The 14361-nt window shown below is 45.5% G+C and overlaps 1 long non-coding RNA gene across 1 annotated transcript; it reads left to right on the top strand.

Annotated features, from left to right (window-relative positions):
- Positions 1 to 769: 769 nt before the first annotated feature.
- Positions 770 to 5348, top strand: LOC108582077. The gene is made up of 2 exons (XR_001895264.3): positions 770 to 1367; positions 3727 to 5348. It is a non-coding gene; the product is annotated as an uncharacterized LOC108582077 (long non-coding RNA).
- The last annotated feature ends 9013 nt before the right edge of the window (positions 5349 to 14361 follow it).

Raw genomic sequence — 14361 nt, 5'->3', positions numbered from 1 at the left:
GCAGTGGCCGGATCTCAGCTCACTGCAAGCTCCGCCTCCCAGGTTTACGCCACTCTCCTGCCTCAGCCTCCCGAGTAGCTGGGACTACAGGCGATGGGCATTTCTTAAAAGCAGTTGGTGGAGGGTAAAAAAAACCCACATACCCTATTAAAGAAGTAACATTTCAGAGAGCAAAATTTTTTTTTGTTTTTAAGCATTTAAAGGTATATCTGAGAATCCTGGACATTTTCCCACAAGTCCCATTGAGATACGTTTTAATTTTTCGTATTTCCTACTCAAAAGTAAAGTGTAGTGAGCTTGAGAAAATGGGGTAAATAGAGAGTCTCCCAGAAAGCTGAAGCAGATCTTGCAGCCAGAGCGCCGATACCAGCTCTGTCACGGCACCAGACTGCACCAGTGGCTGCAGTGAGCGCCCCTGTCACCGGTGGGATGGTGGTTCCTGGCATATCTATTTTGATATTCCTCTTCCATGTCACCCTGCCCGTGTTTTCTCCCAGAAAGCAGGGCTCAGAAATACATAAAAATCATCATGTGGCTGGGTGCAGTGGCTCGCACCTGTAATCCTAGCACTTTGGGAGGTCAAGGCGGGCAGATCACGAGGTCAGGCGTTCAAGACCAGCCTTACCAACATGGTAAAACCCCTTCTCTACTAAAAATACAAAAATTAGCCAGGGTCGGTGGTGCGTGCCTGTAATCCCAGCTACTCAGGAGGCTGAGGCAGGAGAATCCTTGAACCTGGGAGGCCGAGGTTGCAGTGAGCCGAGATCATGCCACTGCACTCCAGCCTGGGCGACAGAGTAAGATTCTGTGTCAAAAAAAGAAAAAAAACGCTGCCTCATTTAGCAACAGATATTTATTGTGTACCCTTTATGCTAAACACCAGGGGAAAGGAGGTGAGTGAGATACAACAGCCATGTTGGAATTCAGAGCCTAATGGCAGAGACCTAGAATAAGCCAGCATGATAGCAGACTGTGCAAAAGCAAGCGGGCCCAGGTCACTAGTGTAGCACAGAGGAGGGACCCTAGTACCATCTAGGCCAGCTTCAAGAGGAGAGGACACTCAGGATCTACTAAGGAGAGCAGGGTGTATTCGGCTGTGCCTTCTCAGCGTGGACTTCCCAGCAACTTTCTAACCTGAGTCTATGAGAGGAAGTGTTCCAGACACAGCTCATCATCATTACCCGGAGAGCCTGGGGAACAAAATACAGATTTCCTTCCCCATGCAGATGAAACCAGACTCTCCGAGGGCAGAGCTCAGAAATACCCGCTTCCATAAGGGAGCCGCAAGCACAGGTAGAGCAGTGGTACTGATGACGGCCGTCTCAGGGGGAGACCCTCAGGCAGAAAGGCCCTCGGGGACAAAACAGGTAAGACGTGGAACGCCTGCTGCTCGGTGTCCATCCTGGTTCTCCTTATCCTACATCTGCCCTCCTCTCTGGACTGGAAGCTGGTGATCACTCTTGTCCACTCAATACCCCTAACACAGTGCCAGTGCATCCTAGGCGCCCAAGGAACTTTTGTCTTTGTTGAGTAAATTTTTTTTCTTTTGCCACTTCCTCATTCACTAATAATTTTTTTTGAGGTTTTCCATCGTAGTTTTGAACCCCAATTATATGGCACAGGATGAATGAGCATGGTAAGTGTATCCAGATACTTTGTTCTCTTACTATTTGAGAATCGATTTGGACTTTCCACCATGCTCAGCTCAGCCTTGGGGTGTCCTAAATAAAACTTCACCACTTCCCTTTCCAGTTCAAACTCTGGTAAGATCTCCGCCATTTACCCTCACGAGTGTCCTCAGTGATTTCTGTTTGGCAGCTGTTCCCACGGGTCTGCATGCATTGGGCATTTTCCTGCGTTCCCCTTTGCGCCCTCCTTGCATCCCTTTGTCTCGCCACCTAGGAGGCAGCAAAGCCATCCTGTATCACAGCTGCATTAACACGAACTGGCTAGTTTGGTGAGTCAACAATCCAAAGGCTGTTTTCTGCAGGGTGCAGTTCCTTGTCAGAGCTGTAAGCAATTTTCCCGTCTTCCTGCATGGCTTGGCCAAGGTCATCTCTCTCAATGCCTGCCTGAGGACAAAGTAGATAAAGAGGCAAGGAAATACCAGGTGATTTCAGTGCAACTGTGAGCTGGGTTAATCAGCTGTATATTTCTTGGCACCAAAGACTAAACCAAATCCATTAAGTTGATCTTGGCCAGCTTAATACTGTTAGCATAGTGAAATTCATGATTACGTAGAGCAGGACTGTGATTTCCAGTGGGTGAGTGAACACCTCGCCTGGAACACGGCTGCTATGATGTTAGGTGCTGGATCTAAGGCAACCATTAATAATAGGAAAGGCAAATGAATTGGTCATAGTCTGGTAGGATGTGTGACAGCTGCTTCTCAAGAGACATTATTGCTTTTGGTCATGAGAAAGTGTTGATCCTCCTCAGCAAAGCTCGGTCACCATGAAAGCTGCTGGCAGTCTCTGCACATATGACCAACAGTGGAAAATCTTAGAGGAGTGATGGGGGCGGTGGATGATGAGCAGTACCTTTCCAGACACCAGAGAGACAGGCTGGTTTTGTCAAGCCTTGGCTTGGTTCCTGGTCCTCTGAGAGGCTCAGTCTCCATCCCTTTGATTCAAGTCAGGACCTAGATTAGAAAGAGAACCCATGCAGAGCAGTCCAGCTGTTGGGATGGGCCTGCACTTTGCTCTCTGAACCAGGGGGCATTACTCTGTTCTCACCCACATTGTACAGACAGCCCATCATGCTCAGCCTTGCAGGAGGGTCTTCAGGAGCCCAGCCGTCTGGCACATACTGCTTTTCCCAAGGGAGTAACAGAAAGGTCAGATCTGCTTCAATCCTAACCCTCTCACTTCAACTCTCCATTACTTCTGGGGAATAATGATGTATATCCAAGACCCTCATATCATATTAACCCACAAACTATGAAATCATCAGTCTTGTTCTATGCTACAGGGAATCCAACTTTTTGCTCTAGAAAGAATCCAAGAGGCACTCAACCCCAACATTTTCTATACTTTCACTAATCCGTGGCTGAGAGAATTTGACGTTTTTCCCTTCTCTCTCCCTCTTTTTTTTTTTTTTTTCTTTTTTTTTTTTGAGATGGAGTCTCACTGTGTTGCCCAGGCTGGAGTGTGGTGGCATGATCTCGGCACCGCAACCTCTGCCTCCCCGATTCAAGCAATTCTCCTGTCTCAGCCTCCAGAGTAGCTGGGGCTACAGGCACATGCCACTACGCCTGGCTTATTTTTGTATGTTTTTTAGTAGAGATGGGGTTTCACCGTATTGGTCAGGCTGGTCTCAAACTCCTGACCTCAGATGATCCACACGCCTTGGCTTCCCAAAGTGCTGAGATTACAGGCGTATGTCACTGCGCCCAGCCTCTCCTCATTTCTGTCTGCTGACTCCTCTTCCTGTTCTGCTGCTCACATCCCCAGGTTGATGTTTTCACTCTCGACGTTCTGCCTTATCCCTTGCCACCTTCCTGTGCCACCTGGGTCCCTCAGAAGGATGGGCCTGGACTTCCCACGCCCTCCTTCGCTGCCCCTCACTGTGTTGCCTGGTGTCTGCCAGGAGAGATGCTGTTTGAGCCATTGGCTGATTTCTCTTACTGCTTTGCAAACTATCAGTTTTAAATGTGGGTGGGGCTGAAGCACCATTCTCCATTTTTAATGTGGATTTTCCATCTCCCTTTAAACATTAAACTTTTAGATTCTTCTAGCGAAATACAGAAAACACACCTGAACTGGGATGATTCTTGCCTAAGAGATGTCCCACTGTGTTTGGCAAACCCACAGCGGGTCCCACGAGCCCATGTCTGGAACTGCCTGGCCCTCCTTTACCAGTTTATCAGACTTCCACTTCTGCTGAGGTTAGAAAGAGCCAGAGGCTCTGATACAATAAAAATGAGCTCTGAAGAGGGGCTCTCTCCCTCTTGTATTCAGAAGAACTGAAAGTTTTAATAAGTCTCTAGAGAAGCATGACAACTATCTGTAGCATTTTTCTTTGGGAATTAACCTTTGCCAGTAATTATTTATATTCAGTAGAATAACCATGGGTTTCTCTATTCCAGTTTCTAGAATATAATTTTCATAAATGAGGGTGGTCTCCTATTTTGAGCTTAATATTTTTCTGTTGCTAGAAAGAATGGTACTGCCTCACTCCAGTTCCTTAGTTTGTGATCATGGCTTGAAATCTCTGCTTTCGGTTACATTCCTCTGAATATAGTCATGTATAATGGCCTCAGGCATGATTTAGAAGGCACAGACTGAGCAGGCTGCTTTGTGAGGTGGTGAACTCCCCATTCCTGAAAGCATTCAATCAATCAAGATGAATAGTTACTTGTAACAGATGCTGTAGTTCTGGTTCTTGAATTACCAGGAGTTGGAATAAAATGATCTCAGAGACTCTGTCCATTCTAAGATACCATGTTTCCATGACCCTACACAGAATAGCTACACAGGTGGAGGAACATGAGTCAGAGAAGCTTTGCACAAAAGAAGATTGTTTTCCACAAATGAAAATGGGGTGATTAACTTCTAATTGCACCCTGTCTTAGTTTTCAGATGCATTGGTTCCTTCCCCATGTGACCATCTCTTTATATCAAGCTTATGCTGAATGTGGATTATTTTTAATGTAATGTTCACATTGTAAAAGCAATGAAACAGCAAACAAAGTAGAGCAAAATATCAAAAATCTAATGACTTTATCATAAAAATTATCAGCTTGATACAGTCCTGTTCACTTTAATATAAACATTTGTGGTTAATTATAGTGTTGTATCTTTTTAGTTGAAACATTCAAGTGTTTTTTTTCATGTTGCCACACAGTCTTTGGGATTAATATGCATGTAGCTGTCTTTGTCGAACATTTATGGGATGTCCATTTTTCCAAAGCTTAAATTATAAATCATACTGCAGCAAATACCTTCTCGCCCGATATTCCGAATTATTTCTTAAGATTAGAGACATTAAGTGCAAGTACCAGGTCAAAAACTAGAAGCATTTTAACAGATTCTGTTAGGGCTACATTGCATTCAATAGACTGTGGCTGTACTAATATATAGTTTCACACCAAATTCACCTCACCTTGACCAGCAAGGGATATTTTCATTTTAAAATTGCTTGGTAACTTTTTTGGTTTGTGTTTCTCTTCAAACAAACAAGATTGTATTTTTTAAAGTGGTTCATCATTTGAAAAGAATCTGTAGTGTTCTTTGCCCTTTTATCTTGTGAGATGTTAATGTTTTCTTTGTCCAGTTGTGTGAAATATATGTGTGAATTTATTTTTCCAAATAAAATAAAGACATTAACCTTCTATTTTACTGACAACATATTGTCTGTCTCAGTCTGACTGCATTTTAAAATGTGTTATAGTTGTTTCACACAAAATTATTTAATTTTTTGTAATGAAATATATTAATAATTGATTCTCTACTGGTTCTAGAATATTAGCACTGCTCTAGAAAATATGTTTAATTTTATTTTTAGTTATTGTGATTTTTATCTTTAAAAAGATACTCAGCTTTAGTCCATCTGTAATTTGTTCTGGTGTGAGGTATATCACTGAGAAACCTCTATTTCCTATTCTTATATCTCCCTTATCATATTAAATTTCTACATACCTCAAAACACATAAAACAAGATTCTGGGTATCTACTTAATTCCAGTTTATTCTTGGGCCAACACCACAGTTTTGTGTATTATTGTTACACAATGTGTTTTGTTTTAAGGACTTGCTCCCCCTCCTGGCTGTTTTCATTATCTCTCATATTTGAAAAAATGTCATTACCAGTTTATTCCTCAAGATTAGTTTCAGACCACGAATCCAATTTCCAAAAGCCCTCCATATTTTGACATTTGAGGCACCATTTCAAGTAAGGAGTAATGGTCTAGTACGCACATTGTGGAGAACAGATTTCTTTACAGTTTTGAATCACATGCTGGATCTTCCTTGTCTCAAAAAGGTCAGGAGATAGGACAGTTCTTAGACGCCTGAGCAAGAGGCTGCCAGCCGAGGGGAGAGGCAGGAGGGTGGGTGCTGAGGTGACTCCCAGGCTGTGCTAGCTGAGGGAGAGGCAGGAGGCTGGGCGCTGAGGCGGGTTCCCAGGCTGTGCTAGCCGAGGGGAGAGGCAGGGAGGGTGGGTGCTGAGGCGGTCTCCAGGCTGTGCTAGCCGAGGGGAGAGGCAGGGAGGCTGGGTGCTGAGGCGCTCTCCAGGCTGTGCTAGCCGAGGGGAGAGGCAGGGAGGCTGGGTGCTGAGGTGGTCTCCAGGGGCTTGCCTGATGGAGGAGGACCTGGCAGCAACCTCGGGCATTTCATTTCTGTGCATCCCCACATGCCAACTTCTCTGCCAAGGGTCCGAATTCTGCCAGCCAAGAGCGAGTGCACTTGACAGGAGGAAGCTTAGGCTCGAGTCCTGCCTGCCCGTGAACCTGCTCTGTGGCCATGGACAAAGCCACATCGCCTGCCCTGGCCCCACCTCCCCAGGATTCTTCCAGCTGTTCAGTCCTATTCCTCCCTGACACCACGGTGCTATCATGCTTCAGCCTCTGACAGGCCTAAATGGCTTGAAGGTAGAGACCATTTGTAATGGACCTGGCTCTCTGTCAGGCCCAGCACCCAACCCAGTTCCTAGCACTCCCCAGATGTTCCACAACTATGGGAAGAGGGAGGGAAGGAGGACATTGTGTAACCCCAATTTGTGGTAGAGTTTTGTCTTAGCTAATGTGTTTTACAGCAGGGGTTCCCAACCCCCGGGTCACTGGCCGGTACTGGGCTGCCCAGCAGGAGGTTTGTGGCAGGTGAGCGAGCGAAGCTTCGTCTGTATTTACAGCCGCTCCCCATCACTCACATTACCACTTGAGCTCTGCCTCCTGTCAGATCAGCAGCGCCATTCGATTCCTATAGGAGCACAAAACCCTATCGTGAACTGCGCGTGCAAGGGATCTGAGTTGCGTGCTCCTTATGAGAATCTAATGCTGATGATCTGTTGCTGTCTCCCATCACCAAGATAGGACCATCTAGTTGCTCAGGGCTCCCACTGAGTCTACATTATGATGAGCTGTATAATTATTTCATTCTATATTACAATGTAATAATAGAAATTAAAGTGCACAATAAATGTAATGCACCTGAATCATCCCAAACCCATTCCCCCCACACCCCTGTCCATGGAAAAATTGTCTCCCACAAAACCAGTCCCTGGTGCCAGAAAGGTTGGGGATCTCTGTTTTAGAGCACTCTATCTCAAACTTTAACATAAATATGCTCCACTGGGGATCTCGTTCACCTGCAGATTTCTGGCTTAGTAGGTCTGGGGTGGTGCTGCCACTAGTTTCCAGACCACACTTTGAGTAGCAAAGTTTTAGATCACGGATCTAGGTGAGGATTCTTGGCTGAAAAAAAGGAGAGTGGGGTTAGGCGGTGCTAGAATCCTGGTCACAGTTATGCTTTAAAGCTATGTGTACAGGCCAGGTGCAGTGGCTCATGCCTGTAACCCCAGCACTTTGGGAGGCCGAGTCAGGTGGATCACCAGAGGTCAGGAGTTCAAGACCACCCTGGCCAACGTGATGCAAACCCTTGTCTGCTAAAAATACAAAAATTAGCTGGGCGTGGTGGTCCCATCTACTCGGGAGGCTGAGGCACGAGAATTGCTTGATCCAGGGAGACGGAAGTTGCAGTGAGCCAAGATCACGCCACTGCACTCCAACTTGGGCAACAGAGTGAGACTCGGTCTCAGAAAATAAAAAAATAAAAATAAAAGGTATGTGTATAGGCAAGAAACTTAGAAACACAAAGCCATTTGACAAATTATAGGGCTGATAAGAGTGTGGGTGACTTTCTTTCACGTGTTTGTTGCTATAAAGTGTTTACAAAGAATAAAAACTGCAAAGAAAATCAGCAAATGGGAAAAAAGGAGTTCATTTCAAGCCACACAGAGGCCATGTGGGGCACACCACTCACTGCCTCTTCCTCGAGCTGCTCTGTACTGCTAGAACAAGGTTTCCTTCTGGCTGGGAGGTTTTCAAAATGTTTTCAAACAGCTTGCTTGAGTTTGCTCCAGTTGAGAAGCATCTGAGGCTATGATCACAGCCGAGGGTGATATGTAACAAGCTGTCCCACCTCTGATGTAAATGCAACCTGCAGAGATATAAGAAAAGCCTTCATTCCCCAGCCAGGGCCAACACACAGGCAGACCAGGTGACCAGTGACACCCTCGGCACCCACTAAGAGCAGTAAGAAAAATCAATTTAAAAGTTTGCCTTTCTTACTAAAAGAATTTTTATGAGGCCAAAGCGTTGACAAGTTTGTCATTCCCAGAATCTGCTAACACCCTCCCCCTAGCCCCTTAGATTTTTTAGTACTTTTCCTCTCCTCATTTTTAGAGGGGAGGAAAAACCATCTTGAACAAGCAGAAAGTTTTCTCCAAGCTGTTTGGCCGTGACTCTGGGCTCTAGGAAAGATTTATGTCTTCGTCCTCTGGCACTGCCTAGCGTTAGCTCACTTAAAACAACCGAATATATGAGTTCACTTTATCCTGTCAAAGTAGAACCTAGGGCGGCATGGTACCCAGCTGGGGTCCACGGGGACCCTGAGGCAATGTTCATGTCTCAGTCACTTATGCTGAGCTCAGCCGTTTTTATGTCTGTCTGAGATCATTAAAATGAGGAGGGCAGGGAGCAGAAAGCCCTGTGGAATGAATGGTGTGATGGAAACACCACTAGAGTTTACAGGGCTCCACCAAAATCATGGATTTAGGGGTTCACTTAAAACGCTGCCTGTCTCCCATCGTCACCCCTCCCATTAGTAGTCCTTTGGACTGGAGCAAGACCAGTTGCTTGGAGTTTGAGCTTTCTGGAGGGCGCCTCCAGAGAAGTTTCTCCATGCTGATGATCCCAAGAATATTTTAATTTTCCTTGTTAAGTCATTTGTTTTCTTTGCTGCTGTCCCACTACCATTGAGACTAGGCCCTGTGACGGGGCCTACTGCCCCTGAAAAAGGAACATGGATTCAGTCCTGGATGGATTCTCTAGGCCAGACCCAAGTCCACCCACCTCACACGGGCACGGGCTCAGGATTCGCCAAGCAGCTTTGGTATTAACCTAAGGCAGCAAGATTAGAAAAGGCACTGCTGCCCCACAGGACTGCACTGTGCAGCCTGAGCCCGGGGAGGTAGACAAGCTGGGGGCCCAGGGTCTGTGCCTGCCCATCCCGGGGACGGTTGCGGGACCCTCTGCTCCCCAGCCCAAGCCTGCTTCCCCTTCCAGAATCCTCAGGCTTCAGCCAGAGGGAGGGGTGGTTTCTGTTTTAAGGGTGGGGACCTGGGATTCCCATAGCCCCTCACAATTTCTTGGCATTTAAAGGTGACAGAGCCTGTTGCCTAGAATGAGAATAGTCCAAGGGAAGGGACTGTGCCTTCCTCCTGGGGAAGGATGGAAAGGAAGGAGCTAGTCAGTTGTTAGTTAGTTGATCCTCACACATCCTGAAAAACATTCATGGAAATGTAGTAATGCCATTTTATAAACAGGAAAGCTGCGAAGCTGGATCTGCCGTCACACAGTGGAAGTAGAATTTGACTGGGGCCTGTCTGAATCCCATTCTTGGCCCTTTCCTGCATCAGTACTGCCCAAACCTCAATCATTCCCGTAGCACCATCACCATCTTTGCCAATCTTCATACTACATACCACTACATGTATATGTAAATATATTCTTAAATCTACTCATTGCTTAAAAATATAAAAAATATGTTTATATAAAAATATAAATATATTCTTAAATCTACTCATTGTTTAAAATATAGTTTGATGTGCTAGTTGCATTTTTCCAATATGCATTAAAACAAATAAAAGAATCGTCCATCCACGTGTCACTAGCATGCTGCCCAAAGTGCATCTCTCACACTAGAGCAGCAGTTCCCACGATGTGGTCCCCAGATCAGCGGCAGCAACGCAGCAGCACCTGTGAACGTCTTAGAAATGCAGATTCTCAGGCCCCACCACAGACCTGTGAATCGGAAGCTCTCGGGGTGGGGCTCAGCAATCTCTCCCTCAAACTCTTCTCTGACCCTGATGCCTGTTAAGGTTGGGAGCCGCTTTGCTAGAGTGACCACTTAAGAGTGTCCTGGTCATTTCACCTGTGCGCCTCCCAGACCCTCCAGCCACACCCTGCTCACCCCACCTCTGGCCTTTGCCAGAACCATTTGCCCCTCCTGGATTACTCTGACCTCCTCTTCTCACAGTGTCATTATGAGGACAGAGCACATGAAATCAGACTCAGCCTTTCATGGCTGAGTTCGGAAAGACAGTGATTATAATGTGATGAACATCTGCGTCAAGGAAAACACCTTGAAATTTACACATGAGCATGCAAAGCTGTCAGAGGTGTTTGAACCACAGCAACTCTGCCTCAAATAGGAGCTGGGTAAAATGAGGCTGAGACCTACGGGGCTTCATTCCCAGATGGTTAACGCATTCTAAGTCACAGGATGAGATAGGAGGTCGCCACAAGATACAGGTCATAAAGACCTGATAAAACAGATTGCAGTAAAGAAGTTGGCCAAAACACACCAACACCAAGATGGCCACAAGAGTGACCTCTGGTCGTCCTCACTGCTACACTCCCATCAGCACCATGACAGTTTACAAATGCCATGGCAACGTCAAGAAGTTACCCTGTATGGTCTAAAAAGGGGAGGCATGAATAATCCACCCCTTGTTTAGCATATTATCAAGAAATCATCATAAAAATGGGCAACCAGCAGCCCTCAGGCTGCTCTGTCTGTGGAGTAGTCATTCTTTTACTTCTTGCTTTTTAAATAAACTTGCTTTTGCTTTGCACTTTGCTTTTCTTTCTTGCGTGAGATCCAAGAACCCTCTCTTGGGGTCTGGATCAAGACCTCTTTCCCGTAACAAAGTGGCAGTGCTTGCTTATTTTGCTGTAACTACTCAGGCCAGGATTCAGAAATGGTGGAAAGGACCTAGCAAATAAGTGAGTTCCACATTCCCTAGAGCACTGCTGTCCGGCAGAACTTTCTGCAATGATGGCAATGTTTCATATCCACACTGTGTTGGGAGACAATTCCCCATGGGTCTCGTGCATTTCTACACATTTTTTATATTTTTTTAGGCAGAGTCTCACTCTGTCACATAGGCTGGAGTGCAGTGGCACAATCTTGGCTTCACTTCCTGGGTTCAAGCAATTCTCCTGCCTCAGCTTTCCGAATAGCTGGGATTACAGGCCCAGGCCACCATGCCCAGCTGATTTTTGTATTTTTGGTAGAGACGAGGTTTCACCATGTTGGTCAGGCTGGTCTTGAACTCCTGACCTCAAATGATCTGCCCTCTTCGGCCTCCCAAAGTGCTGGCCCTACAAGCGTGAGCCACCACGCCCGGCCGCATTTTTACACATTTTGTAAGCAGAGGCACTGCCTTTGTTCTGGACACCTTTCAAGGATTTTTGTGCTAATATGTAACCAGCAGTCTTGGAAGACAATGTCTTCCTCCAGCACAAAGGGCAGATGCTCACTGCACATTGCAAAAGAACCAGGTTTCCTAAACTCAGAGTTCCTTTCTTGTATGGCAACCCACTGTATGTGTGGGTAGCATTGGGCCTCATTCATGTTGCCCTGTGGGAATTGGAGCTCAGGAAACTAGAGCAAGAAAATGCTGATACTCTGGTTACTGATATTGCTATAAATAATAAAGTTCTTTGTCTCTGACCCAGGAGTCTCACGTCTTCTGCCAGCATCCATGAAATGGTCAGACTAACTTGTTAGTTTGCAACTGTGGTAAATATGTAACCCTTCATATTTCTTGATACATCATCTAACACATGCATTGAGCACTTTAAACGTGGCTAGTGTGACCAAAAAAATGAAATTTTAATTTGATTTTAAATAGCCACATGTGGCTAGAGGCTACCATATTGGACAGCACAGTTTAGAATGCTCAGGCATAGACTGGAAGAGCCATTGGTCAGGGCTGCTGTAGAGGGAGCTGTAGGATTGACACTTAGGTGATTTCTAGGTTGTTTTCAGTATTTGAGTTTTGATTCTGTAGCTCTAGGAAGAGTAGCATTGTGGAGAGGCCTAGGCTAGAGAGGTGCCCTTTCTTTTTATTACATCCAGAGAGGTTTCCTGGTATTGTTGAGAGATGAAAGTAAAGCAAAACGGGGGCTGAGTTTGGAGACTGGAGATGGGGAGATGTTTCTGGTATAGAATTTAAGCCTTTTAAAGGAGGCTCAGAGGCCAGAGAGAATATACGGCCACAGAAGATGAGCAAACCAGGGGTCCTTGAAGAATTTACTCAGCTCTGCCCTCCCTTCCTTCCCCCAGCTTGAGAATCTCCCCCATCTCCTCCTGGCTGGCCCAAGTCTCCTTGGACCCCGCTTGGCTTCCCAGGCCTCTGCCCCTCTCACCTCCTGGCTCAGAACAATCTCCTCTTTGATTGCTGGCTCAGGCCCCACTGACTGTCAGGTCATCTGTACCTAATCAGGAGGAGCAGGGGCCTGAAGGATGATAAACGGGGCTTCTCATTTCAATAAAGTTTGTGCAGAATATTAGAAACAGCTGTGGGACTTGGCTGGCTGTGCCAGAACCTGTGGGGGCCTAGTGTTTGGGGGAAGAGAGTCGAGATGGAGAACACCAGGGCAGAAGTTTGTTTAAAGGGTGCTTTGCTACCTAGGGCTGGCAAAGCCAGTAAGCTTAGTTCAACACCAGCCCCTGCCCGGAGCCCTAGGCCTGGACCAGCCTAGAGAGTGCTCTGGAGTTGGAAGACTCAGGGCGCGGCCAGGCAGGTCTGGATTACCCAGCAGGCGTTTATTTACCTTTATCGTCATTTATTTTACAAATACCACATAGATTTCTCTGCAGATTGCTTTTCTCACCTAACAAAACATTGTGCAAATCCCTCTAATTTATTCTTTTTAAAAAAATCATGGTAAAATGCACATAACACAAAATGTACAATCTTACCCATTTTCAGGTGTACAGTTCGGTCATGTTAAGTATATTCACATTGTTGTGGACCCCATCTCCAGCACTTTTTCTCTTCCAAAACTGCAATTCTATATCCATGAAACAACTCCCCCTTTTCCCTCCCTCTCTAGCCCCTGGTAACCACCCTTCCACTTTCTGTCTCTGTGGTTTTGACTGCTCTAGGTATCTCATCTAAGTGGAATCCTAGACAATTTGTCTTTCTGTAATGTATTGTTTTAAAAGTTGTATAACATTACATTATATGGGTATATATATGTATATCATTCAATCAATACTAATGGTTTTGCCACTACAAAAAAAAATGCTATATTTTTGTATGCATATCCTCAAATACTAAAGCTTGCTTTTTTTTCCCTATAGTATAAGTTCTAAAAATTACATAGCTCAGTCAAAGAGATGTATATTTTTAGTTTTCGTATATTTTACCAGGTCCCTTTCTCAAAAGTCTGGGGTAATTCACATATCCACCAGCTGTAATTAAAGCTGGTTTCTCCCTCATCTTCTCCAGCTCTCGGTATGATCATTCTTATTAAGTTTTGCTATTCTGATAAATGAAAAGCAGTATCCCATCTCTAAAATTTGCATTTCCTTGACTCTTAGTGAGGTTCAGCATCTTTCCATAAATGTATTGTCCATTTGGATTTTTCTCTTCCATGAATCACCTATTTCTATCTTTTGCCTATTTTTCTACTAGTTATTTTTCTTTCTTATTGACAGACAGGATTTTTGTGTACCAGAAATTAACTCGTTATTGGTGGTACATATTGAAATATTTTCTCCAGTCTATAGTTTGTCTTTTGACTTTACATATGGTATCTTTTATCTTTCTGGGGTGTGTGTGTGTGTGTGTGTGTGTGTGTGTGTGTGTGTGTGTTTTGAGACAAAGTCTCACTCTGTTGCCCAGGCTGGAGTGCAGTGGTGCGATCACAGCTCACTGCAGCCTTGATCTCCTGGGTTCAAGCCATCCTCCTACCTCAGCCTCCCGAGTAGCTGGGACTACAGGTATGCGCCACCACACCTGGCTAATTTTTGAATTTTTTGTAGAGGCAAGGTTTTGCTGTGTTCCCCACGCTAGTCTCGAACTCATGAGCTCAAGCGATCTGCCCACCTTGGTCTCCCAAAGTGCTGGGATTACAGGTGTGAGCCACAGCCACTGCACCCAGCAATATCTTTTTTTTTTTTATAATATAAAGTCTCACTCTACTGGCCAAGCTGGAGTGTAGTGGCGAAATCTCGGCTCACTGCAACCTCCACCTCCTGGGTTCAAGCAATTCTCCTGCCTCAGCCTCCCGAGTAGCTGGGACTATAGGCATGTGGCACCATGCCTGGCTAATTTTTGTATTTTTAGT

The sequence above is a fragment of the Papio anubis genome, chromosome 12, assembly GCF_008728515.1.
Source record: "Papio anubis isolate 15944 chromosome 12, Panubis1.0, whole genome shotgun sequence".
Taxonomy (NCBI): domain Eukaryota; kingdom Metazoa; phylum Chordata; class Mammalia; order Primates; family Cercopithecidae; genus Papio; species Papio anubis.
The sequence above is the reverse complement of the archived record's forward strand: the minus strand, read 5'-3'. Positions and strand labels throughout refer to the sequence as shown.